The 25,048-nt window shown below is 42.8% G+C and overlaps 1 protein-coding gene across 1 annotated transcript in view; it reads right to left on the bottom strand.

The window, feature by feature from the left end:
- lrp6 (low density lipoprotein receptor-related protein 6) overlaps positions 1-21,492 on the bottom strand; it is a 129,351-nt gene extending 107,859 nt beyond the window's left edge. Inside the window, exon 1 of the mRNA XM_069903740.1 lies at positions 21,104-21,492. The gene's annotated coding sequence lies outside the window, so the exon portion shown is untranslated. The remainder of the gene's footprint in view (positions 1-21,103) is intronic.
- Positions 21,493-25,048: the final 3,556 nt, after the last annotated feature.

Below are 25,048 nucleotides of genomic sequence, written 5' to 3'. Positions count from 1 at the left end.
CTGCTGTTGACAATGCTGGAAGAGTTGTTGGCAAGGTGTGCACTACATAGGGATAAGGGTTGTTGTATACTGTTGTACTTAGCATCTAAGCCATGCCCATATTAGACAAGAAATGGGATGTAGTAGATTGTGGTCTTTGGTTGTGATAAGTCTGCATAAACAATTGCTTGTATTGTTAATATTAAGTGACTGGGTTGTACTGTGCCTGTAAGTGAACAGTTACTGATATCAGCAGTGTTAAGTCTGATGGGAACGTTTGCACTGTGTTGTGTGATTGAGAATACTTGTGCGTACTATCCCTTTGGCAATCCCCTTACTTGTGTTTAAATAAAAGATTATTTCTGCATTCACCCTGTGCCCAGACCTGCTTTTCTTTGAACCCACCAAACTTTTCTCTTCCCACTAAATGGAATGATATGGACAGAGGCAATGTCTGAATTTATTGTTCATGCCCGCTTGCCCCTGAACTAAGAAGCAAAGACACTGGAGGGTCTAGAGGTGCAATGGCCAGACCATGTGAAGAGGCAATCTGAAATAAAGCAGCAAGTCAGAAATACCTAAGGGATTCATCAGGGAGGGACCTTGACAAATGTGAGGTCATTGTGGAACAGTCTATTGTGCTGGAGCATGTCAAGGTTGAGAAAGAGGAAATGCATAGGCACCTGATAAATATTGGAGTGGTCATCAGGCTAGATGGGATATGCACCAGGTTACTAAAAAAAACAAGATCTTACTGAGGCATTATCTTTACATCCTCCCCAACTGCAGGAGTGGTATCAGAGGTTTGAAGGATGGTAAATGCTGTACTGTTATTCAAGAAAGATAACGGAGATAATCCTGGGAATTATTGACCAGCAAGTCTCACTCACATCAGCAGTGGGCAAACTTTTGGAAAGGATTCTTAGGAACAGGATTTGTAAGTGTTTGGGATAGTCAGCATGGCTTATGAGGGCAGGTCACACCTCATGAGCCTAATTAAGTTTTTCCCCAGAGGTAAAAAAAAATTGATGAAGGTTGAGTGGAGGATGGGGTGAATATGGACTTCAGTCAGGCATCTGACAAGTTTCCTCATAGTAGGCTCGTCCAGAAAATCTGAGTTGAGATTTGTGGGATGGCTTTGTAGAGTTGGAGTTGGCTGGCCCACAGAAGGTGGAGGGTGGCAGTAGACAGAGTGCATTTTGTCTGGAAGTTGGTGACTAGTGTTTTATTTTGGATTGTGTAGGGATAGGTTAGTAACTTTTCCGTTGACACGAAGGTTGGAGGTGCTGTGGGTTATGCAGAAGGTTTGGTACATTACTGTAGGATATAGACACAATGCAGACAGAGTAGGATGGAGAAGTGACATATGGAGATCAATCTGGAAAAGGGTGGTGATGCAGTTTGGAAGACTGAACTTGAAGGCAAAGTACATAGTTAATGGCAGAATTCTTAGCATGGTGGAGAAACAGATGGATTTTGAGGTCCAATGATCCCTCACTGTTGCAAATGATTAAGGAGGAGTGAGATGTGCTGGCCTTCATTAGTTGGGGCATTACATTCAAGATACTGCTGCAGCTCTATAAATGCTCATTAGACAACACTTGTATGATTGTTTTCAGTTCTTGTGGCCTCATTATAAAAAGGATATGGAAGCTTTTGAAAGGGTGCAGAGATTTAGTAGGATACTAAATGGATTGGAGAACATATCTTATGAAAGGTCAACCAAGCTCTGGCTTTCCTCTTTGGAGCAACAGAAGAGAATAATCTTTATAAACTATAAAGTTATGAGAGGCGCAGATAGGTTGGACAGTCAGCACCTTTTTCCCAGGGTAGGAATGGCCAACACCAGAGGTCATCCATTTAAGGTGAATGGAGGAAAGGGGGAGGTAGGAGGCTTGTTCTCCACCCTCCCCAAGAGAGCAGCGGGTGTGTGGGACGTAGTAGTAGTGGCTGATACAATGAGAATATTTAAAAGATTCCAATCAGCACATGGATGGAAGAAATATGAAGAGGTATGGGGTGTGTGAAAGGGAAGTGTTAGACTGATTTGCAGAGCAAGTTTCTAGAGATTGGACATATTCCCATCAGAGCAAGATAGAAATGATTCACATTTGAAGTTGCAAAGAAGAGACAAGGGAAGGTGTGTAAGGATGCTCGAGCAGAAAAACAAGCAGCTATAGGAACTCAGTGGGACAGGTAGTAACAGAATGGTCAACATCTGTGAGAGTATAAAGACCAGATGTTGTGGTGCTATCCACTGAGCAAGGGTGAAGAAGGTTTGTTAGTTTGAGCTGATCCATCTCCAGGAAATGCAAGTTGGTCTCAAATGGAAACAGGAGAAAATAACCTCCTCCTGAAATACAGAATGATGGCAGTTTCCTTCCCTGAAGAGTAGTTTAACCAGATGGGATTTTAAAGGACAATCTTACTTCATTCACAATTATTGTACGACGAGCTTTTTACAAAAATCCAGATTTATTTCATTACCTCAACTAAAATCCTCCAGCTGTTATGTTGAGCTCTGAACATGACTTTGGATCAATGGCCCAGAACTCTAGTTGTCTGTACAGTAACTTGACACAAATGTTGAACAATTTTTTGGTAAAACAGAGCATTTGGCCATTGCTGACATCACACTTTTCCTTTATCATTATGATCAGTTCTTCACACAAAAGATTAAAGCTGCTACTGGCATTCTTTTATTTTAATTGCAAAATAAACATGAAAATGTAATGGTCTGTGAATAATGCCACAGCCAATGTCACCAAGTAAAAATGTGGAAACAATAAAAACTAAGAACAGTATTAACAGTATTAATTTGCATGGCCACGATATTGAGTTGAGCAACACCAATGGGTTCTAGTGCACAAACCATGAGATCGACACTCATCCCATTTGCCCACTTTCAGCCCATATCCCTCTTCTAACATGCCTTTAAAACACCACAATAATTAGCCTGCGAACCAAATCACTAAAAATCAATGGGCTTTTTAAATATTTTACTCTTGCTTTGGCTTGGGCATTTTTACCAACTCACACAAGGATACCGGTTACATTATCCAAAAGGCAAGGCTCAACAACATCTGGATGTATTTAACATGTTCAAGATTTATCTAATCTTTCCCCCCCCCCCCCCAACTGGAGCGCGAGGGAGAGTGAAAGATCAACCAGTTAACTACAAAACAAGGCGGAGAAAATGGCTTCCATGTCTCGATAAATCACACAGATATCTCACTCATTCCTCCAATGACTACAGGAACAGCAGCTCAAACTGCCGTGCAGTGGTTCAAGCAGTTGTTTGCATATGGCACAGTTTCAAAGGAAACAATTTAAATGGAACCAGACCACAAGGCAACTTCAATTAATTCTTCAAATATTAGATTGCATGGTTGGATATGACTGCCAACTTCAGCACTCAGAACACCAGAAGGCATTTTATTTCCTCCTCAAAGATCATACTGGCTAAAATCTTCCACATCTCCAAATGTATCAAATGCAGGGTTCAATTATAGCCTCCTATTCCATTCATGAAGTTTATAAACAACCATCAGAATTGATAATAAATTCCCACATTGGAGATGGTCACTTCATGGCACTTTTTGGGGTATGAATGTTGCGCTGCCCTTAACAACCTATGTTTAAATTTTGTCGCGGTCTTATTGAACATCTGGATGAGCTGCTCCATTTGCTCAGAAACTGTCAGTGGAATTGACCCTTGTGTAGCCTTCCACATTTGATCTTGTGGAAGCATACTCATCAATAAATGAACTATAAATGGTCAGATCTAGGGTACCGTCCTAAGGAACGCCTGCAGTGATGGCTTTGATCACTGTCCATTTTCTCATGATAAGCGTGACTCAAGTCATTAACATCTACTCTGCATTGATTTTAGTTTCATCAGGTTCCTATGACCTCACAGTCACGTCGCTTTCCCGTCAAGATCACTCGCCTCCCCTACAGGCTATTAGGCCCATACTGGGCTCATTGCTGTGAAGGCTGGAGTCAAGTGCTCCTGCCAAAATTTAAAATGAATGTTCTTTAACAGGTTGTCGATATATACATGGCCACTCTCTGGAAGTCTATGTTTAATTTGGTAAATTGTACTCAAGAACTGAACAGGTGCATATTTATGTGCAACACCAAGAACTGATGGTTGTTTAATAAACCATGAATGGAATAGGAGGCTATAATTGAATCCTGATTTGGCTCTCAGGCTAATTATTGTGGTGTTTTAAAGGCATGTTAGAAGAGGGATATGGGCTGAAAGTGGGCAAATGGGACGAGTGTTTGTGCACTAGAACCCATTGGTGTTGCTCAACTCAATGTCACTAAAATCAATGGGCTTTTTAAATATTTTACTCTTGCTTTGGCTTGGGCATTTTTACCAACTCATACAAGGATACCGGTGACATTATCAAAAAGGCAAGGCTCAACAACATCTGGATGTATTCAACATGTTCAAGATTTATCTAATCTTTTTTCCCCCCAACTGGAGCGCGAGGGAGAGTGAAAGATCAATCAGTTAACTACAAAACAAGGCGGAGAAAATGGATGCATTGTTGTTAGTGCAACACTGTTACAGCGCCAGCAATCAGAAATGGTGTTCGAACCTACGCTGTCTGGAAGGAGTTTGTACGTTCTCCCCGTGTCTGCATGGGCTTTCCCCCCAGGTGTTCTGGTTTCTTCCCATGCTTCAAAACGTACTGGGTCAACATAGGTCAATTAGGCAGTAAGGGCTCATGGGCCAAAATGGCCTGTCACCATGCTATATACCTAAAATTTAAAAAAAATACCAATGCCATTATCAAGCCCACAAGATTAACCTGCTGGAGGGGATGCTGGGGATGGGGGAAGAGGGAGCCACCACTGACCAGACACCACTCACCAGTGCATTGGGAAACATTAGACCATTGGCCAGATAACCTAGATAGAATCACTCATCTCCAAACACCGCAAATCCTTTTCATTACACAAGCAGGATGCATTACATTTGGGAGATGAGGGCAATTGGAAGATCTCAAGAAAGTTGACGCAATTCAAAAAACAGCCGTGCTCACTAATTACAGTGGAAGAGGGGCCCATCATTCACTCTACTATCAACAAAACACTGCAATTACTTGTCTTAATTATTTCACTAGTATCTCCCAAACACTCAAACTATAATTATGAAGACAGGTGCATGGTTCTCCACCAAGACAACAGCCATGCTTGGAAATACATTGCTCTTGCATCATTGACACTGGGTCTAGATCTTTGAATGTGCGAGACTGGAGCATTATTATTGAAGGGATGGGGGGGGGGGGGGGGGTAAAAAGTTGCTACATCTGAAGTACCATCAAGGTTCAAGGCATCGCTTTGCTCAAGTGACCAGAGTTTGCACACCATCTGAAGTCAATTACACTAAACAAATTCTGGATCAGATAAATGGTCCAAGTAAAAATCAAACTGTTTTAATCAATTCATTTTAGATAATCAGGTCATTGTTTTACAAGTTTCCAAGAAATTAAAACAAACAATCCATGTTAAAAAATGAAGCAGGAATTCAGTTCTTAAAGTTGAAACAAGTCAGATCATTGAACTCAAGCACTTAAGAATTTGAAAGCATAAATTTTTATCAATAATATCACAGCAAAACTATCTGAAAACATTATCAACTTGATAACAAAAATCACTCAACTTTTACATGCAATGTGAACTAGCTTAAGATGCTGTTTATACTGTCAATTCCAATATCAAATTAATTTCATAAAATGTGGACATTTATATACTACAAACATCTTTATAATTGGTAACATACCAGTGTGTACATCAGATGTTTCATAGACATAGATGATCCTTCTCCCTAGCTTTATGAAGTGAAACATTAGTCTCAATCCAGGGCCTGCTGGAGATCCAAGTATGCTGACATTAACTAGCACACTACAGCACAGGCCCTTCAGCCCTCAATGTTGTTCTGACCCATATATACCTAAAAAGGTACAGAACAACTCCAATTATCCAAAATCAGATTCTCTGAAATCCTCATTTATCCAAAAATATTTTTACCTTTCAGATAAATAGGATATCCAAAACAAGCACAACCCAGTCTTCATCGAGGGCCCAGTGGTGGAGAAGGTCAGGAACTTCAAATTCCTAGGTGTCAACATCTCCAAGGATCTGTTCTGGAGCCTCCACATTGTTGCAATCACAAAGAAGGATCGCCAGTGGCTATACTTTGTGAAGTGTCTGAGGAGACGTCACAGAAGACTCAAATTCTACAGGTATATTGTGGAGAGCATTAGGCTGGTGGCATCGCTGTCTGATAATGGAGGCGCCAACTCTCAGAACAAGAATAAACTCCAGAGGGTTATTAACTCTGCCTGCGAAATCACAACAACCAGATTTCACTCCATTAAGGACATCTATACGAGGCGGTGTCTTAAAAAGCAGCCTCTATCCTCATAGACACCCCCACCCCACCAGGCCATGCCATGTTCACTCTACTAACATCGGGGAAAAGATACAGAAGGTTAAAGATGACCACTCAGCGGCACAAGGACAGTTTCTTCCCTGCTGCCATCAGATTCATGAATAATCAATGTACCAAGTCGTTGCCTGACTTTTTGTGCACTATTATTTTTATTGTTTTTTTAGTAATGTCATAAGATGGTTATAATATGAATGTTTGCACTATGAAGCTGCCACAAACACCAAATTTCATGACTTGTTCATAACAATAAATTCTGATTCGGAAATCAAAAATCCTAATTTATCTGAATTCCACCCCCCCCCCCCAACCCCCCGGAGCTAAACTGACCTCACAGTTTGGAAACAAAAATGTTGTCGGTTTGGCGGCAGCATTTGGGAGGTCTCAGTTCCTGTCAGTGATCGGCAGTGGTGTTGCGTCCAGCATTTTATGTTGAGATTTAACATTATTTCAATGCTTAAAAAGCTTCCCTTGTTGTTTCTTGTTGTTTAAACATTGATTCAAGTGATTTGCTGTTGCTACAGGGCTGTTTTTAAAAAAACATTTATCCGCCATGCTGTAAACGGTTATATGGTTATATGATATAGGCCCAGTCCCGACCACTTCTGATAATCTGAGTTGTACTATACTAAACCCACCCTACCCTAGAACCCTCTATTTTTCTTTCATCCATGTGCCTAAGTCTCTTAAATGCCCCTAATGTTTCAGCCTCCACCACCAACCCAGGCAAGGCATTCCAGGTACCCACAATTCTAAAAAAATTTAACCCTGATGTCTTCCCTAAACTTACTTCCCCTGACTTTGTGTATATGTCCTCTGGTGTTTGCCATTCCTGGCCATCCACTCTATCTATGCCTCTCAAAATCTTGTAAACCTCTATTAAGTTTCCTCTCATCCTTCTACGCTCCAAAGAGAAAAGTCCCAGCTCTGCTAACCTTGCCCCATAAGGCTTGTTTTCCAATCCAGGCAACATCCTGGTAAATCTTCTCTGCATCCTCTTAATTGGCTTCCACATCCTTCCTATAACAAGGTGACCAGAATTGAACACAATATTCCAAGTGTGATCTCACCAGAGATTTGTTGCAACCTCTACTCCTGAACTCAATCCCCCTATTAATAAACCCCAGTATCCCCAAGGCCTTCTTATCGACCTGTGTGGCAACCTTGAGGGATGTATGGATTTGAACCCCAAGTCCCTCCATTCATCTACACTCTTAAGTAACTGACCATTAACTGTGTACTCAACCTTCTTATTTGCCCTTCAAAAATTCATCATCTCGCACTTATCTGGATTGAAGTCCATCTATCACTTTTCTGACCAACTCTATATCCTCTTGTAACCTTCAACAATCTTGAGCTCCATTCACAACTCCTCCAAACTTCATGTCATCAACAAACTTACTGACCCATCCTTCCGCCTCTTCATCCAGGTCATTTTTAAAAATCACTAAGAGCTGGGGTCCCTGTGGCCCTCCATGAGTCACCAACCTCAAGGCAGAATACTTTCCTTCCACTACTACTCTCTGCTTTCTTCCTGTAAGCCAAGTGTTTTTATCCACATAGCCAAGACAATTTTATGGAAACAGTCCCCAAATTCACACCTGTGTAATAAGTATGGCCTTCTCAACTGGATAAACTGCAGAGTACTTTATACTCCATTAATGACAGTGAGGGACAAAGTAACGCCCTTGTCCATTCATACCGTCACACTGCAATAAGTGACCACATATTCTCTAAGAGAGCAGCCAGCATGAATTTCAGTACCATCTGATTCATTTCCAACGCAGCATCTCTCAACTGATTCCTGTATAAACCTTTAAAATGAAGAACTCACCATCTTTGAGATGCCCACTACCATTATCTTAAATTACTGAGATGCACATTATCAAGGACAAAGGTCACATGATGAAGTATTACATGTTAAGTTATCAGCATGTTCCAGGACACAATTCTTTGAGCTCTCCAATATTTTGATAGAATCCCACATTTTGAATAAAAATAAAATTCTTACACAAAAGATAGCCTAAAACCATCAAATGTGCTCATAAAACATTTCCAAAAGCAATTACAACTACTATTAAACTTAAAGGCTTCAATCACCGTGCTAACTGACAGCTGGTGGAAACAAACAGAATGTGCTTAAAGGTTTATTATCCTTCCCTTCAAACGACAAAAGGCAGATCAGAAGACCATGAACAGACTGAATTCGTGCAACAGTGAAGAGTAGTGAGAAAGTTTAATTTTATAGTGTCGTCAACACAAAGCCTGAGGCTACAGTGACTTTAGAACCATCAATACACAATTCTGTGTGCAGAATTATTGTATACAACAGTAAAAGTCCAATAATCTGGCATGGAGAGGATTTTGTTGGGCCAAATTGATAGATTTTCTGGACTATTGGATGTTATTTCCAATTAATATCCAACACACTTAATTCACTTATTTTGAGATGCCATAATAAATTTTCCCACAGAACCTGGCAAATTTGAAAGAGAGCCTGTCAACTCCAGATGCAGCGAGTGCTGGGGCAGTGTGGGAAACAAGCCCCAGTGTTTCTCAATGAAGTGCACGAAACATCACCTGTGAACCAGATGCCAAAACATTGGGGTTTCAGGTTAGTTAGACAGGGAACTATTTGATCTTTACTGCACATCAACTTTATGTAAATATGTTTCCCCAAGTTGAAGTGGTTTCAAACTAAGTGAGCTATTTCAAGATGGCAACGTACCCTTGAGATTTGCAGGGATTTGATTTCTTGACCAGGATTAATATGAAATACATTCATAAAATCATTGCCTTCTGATATTTTAAAAATGAAGATTGTCAAATGTTAAACCTATAAATACTACAATACTACATTATATACATCATCTAGTCAGTTGCGTGATAATCCCCTGAAAAAAAGTTCTCATGTTATTGCCCTTGTAAAATGATCTCCTACATTAAGTATAATGAAATCAAAGACAATCACCTTAACAGAGACGCACTATTTGGGTTTGGACATTGAAAAATATTGTATAACAGTACATTTGAACCATAGCCCTGAAGCAAAAACCAGTAAGGAATATTCTTCTAGACCTCAAAGAATGGCACTCAGACAAACCCAATTTTCTTCTTGATTTCACTCCTTCCCAAAATCCGCTAGAAAAGCAAGAATCATCAACGACCCAGTCAAATCTGTGGCCACCAACATTGGACTCAATTTCCAAGTCTTTGCTGTAGTGCAGGAATGCAGGAAGGAACCACCTGGAATATAGAATTGGTTTTGAATCACAGGCTTTGAGGATTCCTTCACCCAAAATGCGGTGAGAAAGCTGCATATCCAAATCTCAATCAACCCTGAATTATCTAAACAATGCTGTTGACTCAATTGAAGTGCAACATCAGGTTACAAGGAGGAGAGAGGTCAGGCACTGTTTCTGTAATCTGACAGCCATCCGCCAACATCCAACAAAAATCTAACATCTAGTATGGTGGTAGTTTCTGCCACTGTCAGGAAACCTCTCCAAGCCTGTCAATTCCCACATATATCTAGACTGCACCTGTTCCCACTCTGCTTTCTCCTAGTTTCTGAAGATTAGTCAGGCCATTCATAGAAAATAGGGCAGCTAAAATGTCCTTTTTCAGGAAATGTGGCTTCTCCTCCACTGAGGTTTATGAAAACCCCTCTGGGCTCAGCTCTCAACCAGACCCCTCTGGGCTCAGCTCTCAACCAGACCCCTCTGGGCTCAGCTCTCAACCAGACCCCTCTGGGCTCAGCTCTCAACCAGACCCCTCTGGGCTCAGCTCTCAACCAGACCCCTCTGGGCTCAGCTCTCAACCAGACCCCTCTGGGCTCAGCTCTCAACCAGACCCCTCTGGGCTCAGCTCTCAACCAGACCCCTCTGGGCTCAGCTCTCAACCAGACCCCTCTGGGCTCAGCTCTCAACCAGACCCCTCTGGGCTCAGCTCTCAACCAGACCCCTCTGGGCTCAGCTCTCAACCAGACCCCTCTGGGCTCAGCTCTCAACCAGACCCCTCTGGGCTCAGCTCTCAACCAGACCCCTCTGGGCTCAGCTCTCAACCAGACCCCTCTGGGCTCAGCTCTCAACCAGACCCCTCTGGGCTCAGCTCTCAACCAGACCCCTCTGGGCTCAGCTCTCAACCAGACCCCTCTGGGCTCAGCTCTCAACCAGACCCCTCTGGGCTCAGCTCTCAACCAGACCCCTCTGGGCTCAGCTCTCAACCAGACCCCTCTGGGCTCAGCTCTCAACCAGACCCCTCTGGGCTCAGCTCTCAACCAGACCCCTCTGGGCTCAGCTCTCAACCAGACCCCTCTGGGCTCAGCTCTCAACCAGACCCCTCTGGGCTCAGCTCTCAACCAGACCCCTCTGGGCTCAGCTCTCAACCAGACCCCTCTGGGCTCAGCTCTCAACCAGACCCCTCTGGGCTCAGCTCTCAACCAGACCCCTCTGGGCTCAGCTCTCAACCAGACCCCTCTGGGCTCAGCTCTCAACCAGACCCCTCTGGGCTCAGCTCTCAACCAGACCCCTCTGGGCTCAGCTCTCAACCAGACCCCTCTGGGCTCAGCTCTCAACCAGACCCCTCTGGGCTCAGCTCTCAACCAGACCCCTCTGGGCTCAGCTCTCAACCAGACCCCTCTGGGCTCAGCTCTCAACCAGACCCCTCTGGGCTCAGCTCTCAACCAGACCCCTCTGGGCTCAGCTCTCAACCAGACCCCTCTGGGCTCAGCTCTCAACCAGACCCCTCTGGGCTCAGCTCTCAACCAGACCCCTCTGGGCTCAGCTCTCAACCAGACCCCTCTGGGCTCAGCTCTCAACCAGACCCCTCTGGGCTCAGCTCTCAACCAGACCCCTCTGGGCTCAGCTCTCAACCCTTCCTTGCTCCAAACAGAACACAGGTAGTCCTAGTTTTCACCCTACTATCCCCAATGTGATTCCATCAGCTGCAACTCAACCTACAAATTTGCTGACAACACCAACATTGATGAATAAGTGGAAATAATGAGACAGAGTACCTGGCTAAGTGATAACAGAGCAACAATTTTGCTCTTAACATCACCAAGACCAATGCAGCAGCATCACATGTGAAAATATTCATATAAACCACCTTACAAAATTAATAAAAATACCGCAAGAAAAAGTCAAAGTCAGGCAATGTCATTGATCATTCAGGAATCTAATGGCAGTGGGGAAGAAGCCATCCTTGTGCCACTGAGTGCTCATCTTCAGGCTCCTATACCTTTTTCCTGATGGCAGCAGTGAAGAGGTGGGGGCCTTTGAGAATAGATGCAGCTTTCTTAAGACACTGCCTCTTGTCGATGCCTTCGATTGTGAAGACTGGTGCCAGTGATGTTGCAGGCAGAGTTAACAACCCTCTGGAGTTTTTTCTTGTCATCAGCGGTGCTAGCGAGCCTTCTTCATGATTGCATCGACATGGAAGCTTCAGAGATGTTGACACCCAGGAATTTTAAGTTCTTCAACCTCTCCATTTCTAAACCCTCATTGAGGACAGGTTTGTGTTCTGAATTCCTCCTGGAATCCACACTCATCTCCTTAGTTTTACTAACATTGAGTGCAAGGTTGTTGGTGCAACACCCTATCTCCCTCCTGTACATTTTCCCATTGCGGTTTGTGAATCTGCCAACAACCACTGTGTCATTGGCAAATCTGTCGCCACACAGTGAGGGATGTAGAGTGTGGGCTAAGCACCCATCCTTGTGCACCTGTGTTGATAGTGAGGAATTTGTACTGACTGTGCACTTCCAATGAGGAGGTCAAGAATCCAGTTGCAAAGTAGGGTGCAGAGGCCCAGGATTTAGCGCAAATTGACAAGCACTGAGGGAATATATGGTTGAAGGCTGAGCTTTAGTCTAAGAAGAGCAGCCTTTATTGGCAAATTAAAGTGCGTCCAGACCTTTACTTAAGAACATGTTAATTCTGGCCATGTCCAACCTCTCAAAGCATTTCAACACAGTAGATGTCAGTGCTACTGGGCAACACGCATTGGGCAGGAAGGAGGAGAATAATAATGTTCTCTTCTTAGCGGCGCTGGGGAGTGCTCATGCTACACTGTCTTGTGGCAGTCAAAAGTTGAATTATATCATTTATATTACATTTTTATGTATTATTATGTGACAATAAAATGAACCTTGAGAGAATCAGAACATTCAAGTTCCTGGGAGTAGACATTTCAAAAGACCTTTGCTGAAGCCAGCACATTAGAGGAACCAAGAAGAAGGCACGCCAATGTCTCCATTTCCTGAAGAGATTTTGCATTTTCCCAAATACTCGATCAAACTTCTGCACGTGAACTACGGAAAGTATATTTACTAGCATCACAGTCTGGATTGGCCAGTCGATTGCTTGCCCGAGAATGCAAATGGCTGCAGAAGGTAGCAAATGTCACCAGGTCCACCACAGACCTCCTATGCATTGCAGACATCAATGTGAAGTGTTGTCTCACAAAGACAACCAACATCATAAAGGATCTTCACTATAATCACTCTGCTCACAACTTATTTTCACAGCTACCTTTTGAGAGAAGGTGAGAAGCCCTGAAAAGCAGCACCCCTAGCTTCAAGAAGCTACCAGTCTCTTGAATTTCCTCATGATACACTAATTATGGACTGTCTACATGATTGCAAGTCATTTTTTTTTCTTTTGCGCAAAGATTACAGTGAATATTTGTAGCTATCTTACATATTTATATATCTTCATTTAATTCAATTCCTTTAGTGTTTTAGTTTTTTCCTTACAAATACCTGTTCAGCGAGAATTTTGGTGTACAATGTACACAACAATAAGGTCAAAGATTCACCCACACCTCTTCCAACCTCATCAATGCATTCAGTATCCTTGCCATGCATTCCTATTCTTTGGCTTGGCTTCACGGACGAAGATTTATGGAGGGGTAAATGTCCTCGTCAGCTGCAGGCTCATTTGTGGCTGACAAGTCCGATGCGGGACAGGCAGACACGGTTGCAGGGGAAAATTGGTGGGTTGGGGTTGGGTGTTGGGTTTTTCCTCCTTTGCCTTTTGTCAATGAGGTGGGCTCTGCGGTCTTCTTCAAAGGAGCTTGCTGCCCGCCCAACTGTGAGGCGCCAAGATGCACGGTTTGAGGCGATGTCAGCCCACTGGCGGTATCGAGTATTTGGGAAAATTCTGTGAGAACCAACACAGACTGCATGACACAGGCAGGGTGTTTGTGCTTTGTCCACAATGGCCATCCCCCAAGTTTCCAGTTACATGTCACTTCAACCTTCCATTCAACCTATACGTCCTCCGCCTTAACTATTGCAAGATGAGGCCTAATGCAAACTTCATTCCACCTAAGTCATCTACAACCCAATTGCAAGATCAAGTTTCAATTTCAGGTTACCTTATCTCCCATTTCCCCATCCTTCCTAGCCACTTTCCATCTTCACATTTTTGCCTCCTTTACCATAATGCCCCCCACCACCTCAGTTCAATCTACCCACTATCCACCTATGGGGTTCCACCTGTCCCTCACCTCTCCATTAATGGCTCCCATTATCCTTTATGTATCAGATGCTAGCATCTTATAACCCTTATATTTCTGGTTATACCCTTTAGCAGTAATGCCACCTTTACCCTACTTGGCTCCCCTGTGCCCCTTGTTTGCCCCCTTTATCTCCTCTTTATCACAATTCACTCACCACCTTGTTCCCAGCTCTACCCACTTACTCTCCCACCCTCCAAACCAGGCCACTTCTGTCCATTAGCCCTCACTCCCTTTCTCCCCAGTCCACATCACCTACAGGCCCTTTCTCACCCCCCTCTCTTCTTTAGGCCAGCTGTTATCGCACACCACATTCCATCTTGATGAAGGCTTTTAACCCAAATCACCCCTCTCCAATGTCACCCGGGCCACTTGAGTTCTTCCAGCATCTAATTTCTGCTCCAGATTCCAGGATCTGCCTTTGCCCCTCTACTCCATTTCATTCTCCTCCATCACAACACTGTAAACAAGGCCCTAATCTCTGTGTTAGAAGGTCACAAATCGCTATTCCATTTCATGGATCAAAGAACAAAATTTAGGCCAACATTTAAATGGAACACTGACAGAAAGTTGCACTACATTCCTCTAACCTTGAGGGGAAACAATCCAATGACATTATTCCAAGGAAAGAGCTTCACCCAGAAATGTCAACTCTACTTTTTCCACAGATGCTGCCTGACAGTTCTAGCATTTTGTGTTTATTACATCAGAATGAGACTGGGGAATTCTCTCATGTAATCAAATATTAATCTCCAACCAGCCTTACATTAAATACAATAGCGAAAACCTACCGGGGACAAACATTACCTAAGTTGATGGAAGGAGAAGGAAAGAAAAGAATGGACTCTGTAGAATTTCTGGTGTATTTTTGTGGAATGACAACATTGTCTGACTGAATTAATGCAACCTAGATTGTATACCTAAAATGGATGAGGGGGGGGGGGGTGGGGGGGTGGCTTTGGAGGAGGTGGGGGGGGAGAAAAAGTCACTGTAAATGTGTGAAAAAGAAAAAGTGTATATCATGGCTATTGTGATTTATGGTGTGAAAAATAAAAAAATTTTTTTAAAAATTTTAAAAAAAATTAATCTCCAACCAACATCTAAATACAGATCATAATCAGTGAAGATTGATAAGAACTTCTCCTCCATAATCCCCATCAGTACTGGAGCACCACAGGTCTGTGTTCTTAGCCCCCTGCTCTAGTCACTTTACACCTACGACTGTGTGGCTCGGTACGACAATAACATCACTTTCAAAATTGCCAATAATACCACGGTAGTGGGCTGTGTAAAGGAAGGGGATGAGTCCGCATACAGGATGGAGATCGAAAACTTGGCTGAATGGTGCACCAATAACAAATTTGAACTCAATGTCAACAAAACTAAGGAGCTGATTGTTGACTTCAGGAAGGAAAGCTAGTGGTATACAATCCAGTGGTCATTGGGTGATCAGAGGTAGACATAAGTTCTTGGGAATCGCCATCTCGGAGGATCTTTCCTGGACCTAACACATCAAAGGCATTGTGAAGAAAGCATATTAGCACCTCTAATTCCTCAGGAGTTTGCAGTGTGACACCAGAAGCACAGGCAAATTCTACAGAGGTGTGGTGAAAAATGTGCTGACTGACTGCATCACAGTCTGGTATGGAAATACCAATACCCATGAGCATAAAGCCCTCCAAAAGGCAGTGGACTTGGCCCAGAACATCACAGGCAAAACCTTCCCCACTATCGAGTACATCTACCGGGAATACTGCGATCAGAGAGCAGCAGCAATCATCAAAGACCCACACTACCCAGCACATGCTCTGTTCTCACTGCTGGCATCAGGAAAGAGGTAAAGGTGCCACAAGACTTGCACCATCAGGTTCAGGAACAGCTGCTACCCCTCCACCATCAGACTCCTCAACGACAAACTCAATCGGGGACTCATTTAAGGACTCTTACTCGTGCACTTTATTGATTTACTTTTTGTTCTCTGTCCACAGCTTGTTTACATTAATTATCTGTTTACAGTTCTTTATTTGTTTAAATGTTTTCACTGTGTACAATTTATTTTTTGCACTATCAATTAGTGGCAATTCTGCCACACATGTAGGAAAAAAAAGAATCTCAGGGATGTCATGTATGTACTCTGACAAAAAATTTGAAAATCTCATCACATTCCGGTTTCTGAGCCTTGCTGCAAAATGTTTTCTACGACATCTCTTATACCCCGCTTTATGATACTAAAGCGCTCCTATGAAACCTTTCGTAAGCCAAAATGGCGTAAAGCTAAGACTCACTCAGTACTATTAAAGGCTATTTTTGTAAAAGTGAAAATCCATTCAAATTTCTTTCGGATAGCAAACACAGGTTTCTTCAGAAAAGCAAATTTTCGTAAAGCGAGTATTCATAAAACTGGGTATATTTGTATTACAACAATGGCATCATTATAAAAGTATACAATCTTCTGAGAAGTCCTTTGTGAGAAAGGAACCAAATGTAACAGTTATTGTTTTTACTAGTATCTTGAACAGCCATTCTCAACAGAGGCTTTACGACCCCCCCCCCCCCCACCCCTCCCCCCCACCAATATAGGCCACAACACATTTAAGTAAGAGCCTGGCTTTCTTTTCACGTCATGTAACAAATATTTTTTTTTTCTGTCGTTGGTAGCAAAAATGAAAGAAACAGATACTTGACTGCTTCACGGGGAAGGGGTCCCACAAACTCTGAGCAGAGTCCAAAGGGGTGGAGCGGGGAGGAGAACAGCCATAATAAATTTCAGAATAGCGCACCTAGAGATTTATAATATAATGAGGGGGCAGGGAAGAGGGTGGAGGAAGGAAGGGAACAAAGTTACAAAACATGGCTGAATAAACTGTCCATGCCAATAGCAACAAATTCACTTCTTGGTGCAAACATTAAGCAGGATGAAAATATGAATGCAGTTAGAATTGTAACAAAGTTACAGGGATGAAATAATTTTTTTTAAATTAAATACCAGACTGCATTCAATGCCAAACTGAAGAAAAAAGTCTATTCAAGGATATAAACCTGCTGGGAGAGTCAGATTGAGGTTAACAAAATAAGTCTGCATACTTTTAAATCAAAGACAAAAAAGATCATTTAATTGCACATTTCTGTTAAATCAAAAAAGGAATTTCAGAAAAATCCTGATCTTGTGTAAAAACAACCATTAAAGCATGTCAGGGTTTACCTGACGAGAGTGCATACACAGAAACAAATTTTGCAAATTTTTGCAAATTCACTTAACAATTTTCATTCCACTCAATATTAACACCAAAGAGGTCCAGGGTTTTTCAATTAAAGTAACAGTCTGATGGCCCTGTTTCTGGACTGTTCAGCAATGGATTATAAAATAGTGACTATTTACAAAATGCTAAGAAATTCTAGGGTTACCGGAGAGAAAAATCATTACATTAAAGTCAACAGGTTTATGAATGCTCATCAAGCAAAGAAATCTATTACATCTAAACAATCCAACCAACATGCAACTCCAGGTTCTCATTACCCATTTGCCATGCAACTTGTGATGAGCAATAGCCAATGCCTGGCTCAATTCCTATATCCCGAAGTTAGAACTTTTTTTTAAATTTGTGCAGATACTGTATGTGATTCCTCTTTGATCAAAGTTATGAATTTAGTGGGGGGGGTGGCACAGAAAAAGGGTGCCAAGATATTCTAGAGCAGAGAATGTGGATACAAATATGGTTTTGAACTACAGATTCTTATTGCATCGCTTCAACCCACAGGAAAGTAATGAACTTCACTGCATGCTGAGTGGCCTGCAAGTCTACAAAACAAAATAAACCCTGGTAGCAAAGAGAAAGCAGTGCACAGCAGTTCAAGCTCCTAATTTTCAAGTACTACATCAGTGTGTTAGGGGAAAAAAAAACTCTATATGCTCCACAAAGAATTCAGTCCAGTCCAACTGTGTTCTACATTCCACACATTGTCATTCAGTTATCTGTATACTTTCACCAGTATCATGGAAGGATGGAGGGATGAAGAGGTAAACAGCAAAGTATGAAAATGTGAGAAACATTTCTATAAAAAGTTCAATATAGTAAAGTCTCTGGTATCCGCCACCTATGGGGATTCCGGACGCCAGATGTGAATTATCTGGTTGCCTGAGACACATTCTTACAATGCCAAACTAATACCTGTACCAAAGACAGTGCAAAATGTAAAGTAATTTGGAAAAAAAGTCAGTATGGTAGACCTTAATTATGTAAAGGTCACTTTAATCAGGTAATTCCTGTAACTTACAAAGTTTAAATTCAAACCCTGGTCACTGGCGCTGTAGCAGTGTTCCGCTAACTGCTGTGTTAACTGTGTCACCATCATATTTAACCTCCCTCCCCCCCAAGTTTACAGGTAAAGCCTTACTATTATACCAATTGCTGACAAAGGAAGATTTTTTTTAAATCTTACTAGGCAGAGATCGGGAGACACTTTAGGAGAGTCACCCCAGAGACATCGGCCAGGTCCTCATCCTGGGTGCCGCCATTTTATTCAAATGCAACTTTATTCAAACAGCTGCTGGGGGCGAGGCAGGACCGGGGCGATCCACTGGCTGAATATTTGCTCCCATCTTTACCAAGGGGTTGGGTGTTGCTTCAAAGAATATTTACTTCGACAATTTTAAACTTTTATTTAAATATTTATTTATTCTTGTTTATGTTGAATTGTATTTATTTCCTCAATTTTTTTTTTGCCGGTTGCTTGAATTCCAGATATCAGGGTTTTTATTGTATTCAAATAGTTGAAAAATAACATCATACAGACTTTCCAATAGTTGTAAAATCAGGTCAGACCAAGTCAATGGATTAATAAATTGAGTCTTCTAAAGGACTTTACTTCTGCATACAAAAAGGATGTTATTCACTGTTCAGTACCTGTGTAAATGAGTGTTTGTCTACTTGTTCCATGGATGATATTCAAAATTCAATACATCACTGCTGCAGTAGTACACCAGACTATCAGGAAGCAATTTGTACAATGGGAATTTTTATTACGTGCTTCCCAAATGAAATAGCGGAAACCAGACCTTGTGCTGTGGTCGACCTCACTCCATCTCGTTTATATAAATCCAGCTTTCAGAGCCCTAGGAGGATGCAGTGGTCAAGACTTATGAACACAACGAACTGAGGTATACTAAGCTTGCAGCAACATGGCTGGAAGGCAAGGTTCTGACCAGATGAAGTCAGCTGCAGATGATTTGTAGACACATCAACAGCAAGGCTACTCTGGGAGTTGGGAGTGCGAGGAAAGATACACCGACAAGCAGTCGGGAACTCAGTAGCTCTGGATTAGGAGAAAAGATTCCAATTGGGTACCCAAGTAAGTGAATGGCATCTGGGGGTGAGCCCCGGGATTCATTGCTGAACCCTCCAGAGGAGTCGTGGGTCTATCGGTGAAACACTGAGGAAGGAGGGCACCCACTTGATAACCCAGAAGATCACACCACTTACTTGGCTACCTCGCAGAGTCTAGGCAGCAAGTCTCAGGAGTGCAATAAGGGATGTTAGCATCTAGTTCTACATAACATACATACAGAATGTCAATAATGAAGCTCAAATATAATTTCTCTTCCCCATCTCAGGGAAGTTGGCTGGTAGTAGTGGAAAGTTGCATTTTGTGCTATCCATCTCATGTTGCTTTTCCAGTCTCATTGACTCAAATGTTCTGGTATTTAGATCCAACAACATGTTTTTAATGACATTAGTGTGGGAAGAAATGGAATTTTCAGGTGGCGTTCTCAAGTGTCCCTCTAGCTAAAACTTTTGGGCCTGCGATATGTAGCCAACGACTTGGCAAGTTGCTGCTGTGCATTTTATACTTAAAAGGCACATCTGGCAAATGTCTGGAATGCCAGGGGAATGCAGGTGCTACAACTTGGCTAGTTCTGGAGCACTATTGCCAAGATGTTGTCTGGTCCCACTCCTCTTAACACTGTAACCAATGCTCTCAACATTTCTTCAGTTTCACACAAGGAACGGAATATCCAACTTGCTTCCAACATGGGTCCCTCAAGATAGCAAAAGGATGTCAAGATTAGGAACTTAAAGGAGACAAATCTTGATTAGATTGGTAGATATTGTAAGGTAAAACATCATGAGATGGGAATGTGTAGGGAGTTACCCTGTACAAGGCTGTAACAAGAAGGGGAGGTGTCCTTGTACTCCTGTTAGGTAAAACATCATGAGATGGGAATGTACGGGGCAGTAACAAGATGTGAATGCATCCTTGTACTTACAAGATAAGAGAGACATTGATGGATTGAGAGGCAGGAAGCTAGCAGGGAAAGGAGAGCAACAGTTTTAGTCATTGGACAAGTAATGATATGATGATGTTCTAAGCACATATCCAAGGGTATAAAAAATCACCATTTTGCTGATAACGGCAGAATGCATTCTCCGACTAACCTGGTTGGTCGCAAGTGTTACAATCCGGTAATAAAGAACAAAGAACCCTGATTTCGACTCAGCCTGGTGTTTGTCTCACTCATTCATGAACAAAGCAGACCTAACAATATACAGTATGAATGCTTTTCGAGCAGAGCCAGAAATGGAAAGATAGGTTTATTATGAGAATCCATGAGCAGTTTTTTTGGCTAATGTCAAAGCAAATGGGCCACACACAAATCTGGATGTACTTGTGGCCTGGATAGTGAAGGTATTTTATTCTTGGATTTGTGGAAATTTCTATTCTTGGACTTGAAGGCAAGGATAATAATTTTCAAAGCTGCTTTGGGTGGGGGGGGGGGAAAGAAACATTAAACCACTGTAGATTTGAGAGCACAAGTAGCTCTTGTGTGGTTCAGAGTTGGATCTTATGATGCTCTGTGGTTGAATCATTGTTTGCTGATTTATTTGTTGACCTCGAAAAGACAATGCACTTGCTTTCAGTAACCTTTGATTGTAAGCATTGTTAATATTTTAACTTAAGGACCCTCAGTTTTTAGTTAATCATCCTTGGATTAAAGAATCATAGCAACAGATCTATCTCCAGATTTAAAGTGTGTTACTGACTTCAAAGAAACATCCTATTTTGTCATTAGATGTAGGTTATGCCAAAATGAACAACTGGTTTGGAAGCAGAATAGCTGTTAAAATATTTTGCACTTACCCTCTTGCTGGATCCAATGTGATTGCCCTCGGCTGGTCCAGATCTTGCCAAAATAATACTTTCCGCAATGATCCATCCAAATTAGCAACTTCAATCCGATTTGTTTCTGAGTCTGTCCAATACAACTTTTTACCGAGCCAATCACAAGCCAATCCATCAGGTGATACAAGTCCCCATATCACCACATTTTGAGTGTTTGCGGTCTGGTTTAGAAAAATCAATTTGATTGCTTCTTCACTCACATCTGTCCAGTACACAAGATCCTCTGAAAATACAAAATCCACTGCAGCTGCATCTTCTAAACCAGCAACAAGAACTGTAGCATTAGTTTTTCCACCAGTAGCATCCACTAGCCTCAAGTCTCGTCGATTTGCAAACAGCAGCAGAGGTGTCCCTGTGCAGGTACAAAGAAAAGTTATTGAATCCGTTAGCAAATAATTACGCTCTGTTAAGTATCTGTTAGCAAACCACAAGCTTATTACATATTATGGAATGCAATTAATAGATCTTTATTTGACAGTTAAAAAAAAGGTTAATATGTTCTTGAGCGTTCTCTGGAGACAGGACATTGCTGTGCAACTATATTGTAAATCATGCCTTGCAAGATTTTTATACAACTCTCAAAACGAGTCCCAATGATCTACATTCACCCATTTCTGCCTAAATCACAGCACAAAGTGCAAAATTAATTTTTTTGCCCATAATTTTCAAACAACTAATATTTGCCCAGAAGCTGACACTTCACAGCTCTGAACAAAATCTAAAGACAATAAAAATATCACAAGATTTTGGGTTTTGATGACAAATAACTGCAACACTGTTTCTTGACCTAACTGGACACGCAATCTGTTAGTTTTCAGAGCACCGGGTAAACATTTTGTTCCTCAAATATCAGCCACATCAATGAGCAAGGATAAGTAACCTGTATTAAATCATAAATACAGTAATATTATTAACCCAAACAATAAATATTTCCCACCCATATGATTCAAGTTCAGTCATCTTACTTTCATGGGTATCCAGTAAAAAATAAAATCTGAGAAGGTTTAATTGAAGTGATGCTTTGCATTACTTTGGTGACTGACATCCAAACTTTATCTTAAAAATGCCCAAGTGCATTCTCCACAAACTTGCATAGTTATTTTAAAACCCACACATATTATCAAACTAACTCACTTAAAAAATTTATCTGTAAAAACAACTTTTTAATGACTTGCTTCAAAGGGTACAAGGTTAAATTTATCCGTGCCTTTACTAATTTCAAAAGAATACTGCTCCTTAGCTAAATGATAAAGCATAAATCACACCTGCATGACATACTTTATAATATTGCACTGAATGAACAACAATCTTACCAATCTCGTCACAATAAACTTCACTACATACAATAATCCACTGAGTTTCTGCAATAATCATCACAAACTTCCTAATGAGCAATCCTCTAGAAATCAAGTCATTTCATCGTTGTGGACATTCCTCATTAATCCAAACAATAATGTATCATTAAAGTAGTAAAGATATCATTGAAATGTTAAAAAATATTATACCATTATAATACCTATGCCAGGGGTTCCCAACCTGGGGTACATGTACCCCCAGTGGTGCATTTGCGCTTTTCGGGGGGTGCATTTGCGCTTTTCGGGGGGTGCATTTTGCGCTTTTCGGGGGGTGCATTTGCGCTTTTCGGGGGGTGCATTTGCGCTTTTCGGGGGGTGCATTTGCGCTTTTCGGGGGGTGCATTTGCGCTTTTCGGGGGGTGCATTTGCGCTTTTCGGGGGGTGCATTTGCGCTTTTCGGGGGGTGCATTTGCGCTTTTCGGGGGGTGCATTTGCGCTTTTCGGGGGGTGCATTTGCGCTTTTCGGGGGGTGCATTTGCGCTTTTCGGGGGGTGCATTTGCGCTTTTCGGGGGGTGCATTTGCGCTTTTCGGGGGGGTGCATTTGCGCTTTTCGGGGGGTGCATTTGCGCTTTTCGGGGGGTGCATTTGCGCTTTTCGGGGGGTGCATTTGCGCTTTTCGGGGGGTGCATTTGCGCTTTTCGGGGGGTGCATTTGCGCTTTTCGGGGGGTGCATTTGCGCTTTTCGGGGGGTACATTTGCGCTTTTCGGGGGGTACATTTGCGCTTTTCGGGGGGTACATTTGCGCTTTTCGGGGGGGTACATTTGCGCTTTTCGGGGGGTACATTTGCGCTTTTCGGGGGGTACATTTGCGCTTTTCGGGGGTACATTTTGCGCTTTTCGGGGGGTACATTTGCGCTTTTCGGGGGGTACATTTGCGCTTTTCGGGGGGGTACATTTGCGCTTTTCGGGGGGTACATTTGCGCTTTTCGGGGGGTACATTTTGCGCTTTTCGGGGGGTACATTTGCGCTTTTCGGGGGGTACATTTGCGCTTTTCGGGGGGTACATTTGCGCTTTTCGGGGGGTACATTTGCGCTTTTTTCGGGGGGTACATTTGCGCTTTTCGGGGGGTACATTGCGCTTTTCGGGGGGTACATTTGCGCTTTTCGGGGGGTACATTTGCGCTTTTCGGGGGGTACATTTGCGCTTTTCGGGGGGTACATTTGCGCTTTTCGGGGGGTACATTTGCGCTTTTCGGGGGTACATTTGCGCTTTTTCGGGGGGTACATTTGCGCTTTTCGGGGGGTACATTTGCGCTTTTCGGGGGGTACATTTGCGCTTTTCGGGGGGTACATTTGCGCTTTTCGGGGGGGTACATTTGCGCTTTTCGGGGGGTACATTTGCGCTTTTCGGGGGTACATTTGCGCTTTTCGGGGGGTACATTTGCGCTTTTCGGGGGGTACATTTGCGCTTTTCGGGGGGTACATTTGCGCTTTTCGGGGGGTACATTTGCGCTTTTCGGGGGGTACATTTGCGCTTTTCGGGGGGTACATTTGCGCTTTTCGGGGGGTACATTTGCGCTTTTCGGGGGTACATTTGCGCTTTTTCGGGGGGTACATTTGCGCTTTTCGGGGGGTACATTTGCGCTTTTCGGGGGGTACATTTGCGCTTTTCGGGGGGTACATTGCGCTTTTCGGGGGGTACATTTGCGCTTTTCGGGGGGTACATTTGCGCTTTTCGGGGGGTACATTTGCGCTTTTCGGGGGGTACATTTGCGCTTTTCGGGGGGTACATTTGCGCTTTTCGGGGGGTTACATTTGCGCTTTTCGGGGGGTACATTTGCGCTTTTCGGGGGATACATTTGCGCTTTTCGGGGGAACATTTGCGCTTTTCGGGGGAACATTTGCGCTTTTCAGGGGGAAACATTTGCGCTTTTTCAGGGGGAACATTTGCGCTTTTCAGGGGGAACATTTGCGCTTTTCAGGGGGAACATTTGCGCTTTTCAGGGGGAACATTTGCGCTTTTCAGGGGGAACATTTGCGCTTTTCAGGGGGAACATTTCCGCTTTTCAGGGGGAACATTTCCGCTTTTTCAGGGGGAACATTTCCGCTTTTCAGGGGGAACATTTCCGCTTTTCAGGGGGAACATTTCCGCTTTTCAGGGGGAACATTTCCGCTTTTCAGGGGGAACATTTCCGCTTTTCAGGGGGAACATTTCCGCTTTTCAGGGGGAACATTTCCGCTTTTTCAGGGGGAACATTTCCGCTTTTCAGGGGGAACATTTCCGCTTTTCAGGGGGGGAACATTTCCGCTTTTCAGGGGGAACATTTCCGCTTTTCAGGGGGAACATTTCGCTTTTCAGGGGGAACATTTCCGCTTTTCAGGGGAACATTTCCGCTTTTCAGGGGGAAACATTTCCGCTTTTCATGGGGAACATTTCCGCTTTTCAGGGGGAACATTTCCGCTTTTCAGGGGGAACATTTCCGCTTTTCAGGGGGGAACATTTCCGCTTTTTTCAGGAGGGGAACATTTCCGCTTTTCAGGGGGAACATTTCCGCTTTTCAGGGGGGAACATCTTCCGCTTTTTCAGGGGGAACATTTCCGCTTTTA

This window comes from Narcine bancroftii, chromosome 11 (genome assembly GCF_036971445.1).
Source record: "Narcine bancroftii isolate sNarBan1 chromosome 11, sNarBan1.hap1, whole genome shotgun sequence".
Lineage (NCBI taxonomy): Eukaryota > Metazoa > Chordata > Chondrichthyes > Torpediniformes > Narcinidae > Narcine > Narcine bancroftii.
Note: the sequence above shows the minus strand (reverse complement) of the source record. Positions and strands in the feature narration are given on the sequence as shown.